Source organism: Tripterygium wilfordii, chromosome 19 (genome assembly GCF_013401445.1).
Source record: "Tripterygium wilfordii isolate XIE 37 chromosome 19, ASM1340144v1, whole genome shotgun sequence".
NCBI lineage: Eukaryota > Viridiplantae > Streptophyta > Magnoliopsida > Celastrales > Celastraceae > Tripterygium > Tripterygium wilfordii.
The window spans coordinates 1,135,767-1,138,600 of NC_052250.1; the positions used below are offsets into that span (position 1 = coordinate 1,135,767).

The following is a 2,834-nucleotide window of genomic DNA, read 5'->3' on the forward strand; positions in this document are numbered from 1 at the left end:
TGCGCCTAGGCGTGGCGCGCCTAGGCGTGGATACAACGCGCCTAGGCGCACAAGACAGTTTTTTTGAGATGTTTTAATTCGCGAACTTGCCGAGCCGCAACACACTTTTTAACCTAGAACTGATTTTCTGGGGAGGAAACCAGAGGGGGAAGGCGATTCTTGGAGCTAGGAGGAGAGATTCTTCAGCTCAACTTGGATCTACTCAACTAATTGGGTTTATTCATGATTTTCTCATCTCTCCTTTTGTGTTTTTCTCTCATTATGTGTAACTAAATCTCTTGTGCCAAGGCTAGGTTGAAGCCTTGGGTTTGATGACTTTGTTTATGACTTGATTTACATACATATGAGTTGATTTGGGTATAAATCTTGTGTTTCTATGTTTGATTGCAATTTATTCATGCTTGTGGTGTTTGGCCAACACTTTAGGTTTTTGGATGAAATTGTTTGGAGAATTTGCTTAGACAATAATATGTCAAGTAGATTATGCTTCTTGAAACACTTGATTATGAATGTGTCTCCCTTTAATTAGGTGACAATTTGTATGAATCCTAATCTCCATAGAACTCCATGAATTCCTATGCATGTTTAGACCAATAAGATGGCTAGAATGTATTTAGGAATATCCGACCTAGACCAATAAGATGGCTAGTAATCGATTTTAGGGAGATTTGGCTTAGGTGCGCTAAAACCGACTTAGGTACGGATTCGTTATGCCCGAATTAGCAAATATGTGTGTAAATTTATGTCATTCCAAGTCATTTCCCAAGGGGGATTCCGAAGCCTTGGTGTTCATCTCATATTTGTTAAATCATCTCATTTGCATTAGTTGCATCCTAATTCTAAGAAAATACCAAAAACACTTTGCTCTTTGCTTGTTTTAGTTGAATTACCAAACCAAACAATCTTGAGTTGAATTTTACTTTTGATTGCATTGTCCATATATACATGCAAATATACATTTGGATTAAACATAACACCGTCCCTGTGGATTCGACCCTTGCTTATCATTGTGCTGTAGTCGCCGACTAGTACACTTGCTAGTAAGGTTAATTTAGACCCAACAAGTTTATGGCGCCGTTGCCGGGGACGGTTGCTTATATTTGATCCATTCTTGTTTATATACATAGATACTTACATACTGAGTTTAGCTCTTTCTTACTGGATAATTAGTGATCCTTATACTTGTCTTTCTTGTTTGTAGTTCATGCAAGGAAGACGTTCTCAAGATACAGAAATTCTTCCTGTCGATCTAGACTTGGAACGTGCACGAAGGAACAAGAGAGACAAGGATTTTCTTGAGGAGAAATCTTCCACTCGTTCTATCTCTCCTCCTATATCCAGCTCTAGTTCATCTAGTGACAACATTTTGGGAGAACATTCTGAACAGGAGAGCATGGCTGAAAATCGTGAGGAAGTTGGCAATAATGCCAACAATGCAAATGCTCCGGTCACCATCATGGACTACTCTATGCCACAATTCTCTACTAGACAATCTTGCATCATATTACCAACCATTCCGCCAAATCTATCTTATGAGCTTAAATGTCATGTGATTAACATGCTCCCATCATTCTCAGGAGCGGAAAATCAAGATGCTAGTGATCACATTGATAATTTTCTGGAAATTTGTGGCACTCAAAAAATTCAAGGCATATCTGAAGAATTCATACGGTTGAAGCTTTTTCCTTTTTCTCTTAAGGAAAGTGCTAAGATCTGGTTCAAGACTTTGCCACCAAATTCTATCACTTCTTGGGATCAACTTTCTGCTAAGTTTATTCAGAAGTTCTATACTCAGTCAAGGACACAGAGGCTTCGGGATCAGATTTTCCATTTTAGGCAGAACAAGGGAGAACCACTTTTTAAGGCTTGGGAGCGATATAAAACTTTATTGATTGGTTGCCCACATCATCAATTCTTGCCATGGCAGATTATATCATACTTTTACCAACATCTGGCTGATGAATGCCGCCATAGGTTAGATGCAGCTGCTGGAGGAAATATTATGGCTAAGGAACCGACTGAAGCCAATGAAATTATTGAGACTGTGGTAGCAAATTCCTCACAATGGGATAATCGTGATCTTGATGCGCCTAGACACATGGTTTATGAGGCTAGTGCTTCAAATTCAGAGATGGCGTCTGTGGCTAGGAAATTGGATGCGGTAGTAACTTTGCTGAGCAGGAATTTGGAGCCTTGTGGAATTTGTGGAGGCACAGATCATCCTACTCATGTATGTTCTAGAAGTGGGACATTTCCTGAAGCTGAAGTTAATGCAGTTCAACCTTTTCATAGGCAGCAGAATGATCCATTTTCTCACACATATAACCCAGGATGGAAGAATCACCCAAATTTCTCCTATGCTTCATCCCAGAATTTCAATCAAGGGCCCAGACCTTGGCAAGCTCCACGACAAGGACCACCCTCTCAAGACGCAAAGAAGTCTGCTATGGAGGACCTTATCACCCAACTTGCTCAATCACAAGTCACAATGCAGCATTCCCAAGCAGAGATGAGCAATTCAATGACTCAGTTGCAACAAACTGTTTCCAGTAATACTCAGTCCATCGCAAAGCTTGAAATGCAAGTAGGACAACTTGCTCAGGCTTTAAGTGAAAGACAACCGGGAAAGCTTCCAAGTCAACCTGAGGTAAATCCTAAACAGCATGAAGATGCTAATGCTATTACTGTCTTGCGAAGTGGGAAAAGGGTGGATAACAAGATTGAATATAAAGGGCTTGATGGTGAGGGTCATGATCAATCTATAGTGATGGAACCGAGTGCTCCCACCACACCTCATGTTGAGAAGGAAAAGCCGGAAGAAGAAGAGGTTGTTC

The 2,834-nt window shown here is 40.5% G+C and overlaps 1 non-coding gene across 1 annotated transcript; it reads right to left on the reverse strand.

The window, feature by feature from the left end:
* Positions 1 to 1,807: 1,807 nt before the first annotated feature.
* On the reverse strand, positions 1,808 to 1,914 carry LOC119986361. Its single transcript, XR_005465249.1, has one exon. It is a non-coding gene; the product is annotated as a small nucleolar RNA R71 (small nucleolar RNA).
* Between the last annotated feature and the right edge of the window lie 920 nt (positions 1,915 to 2,834).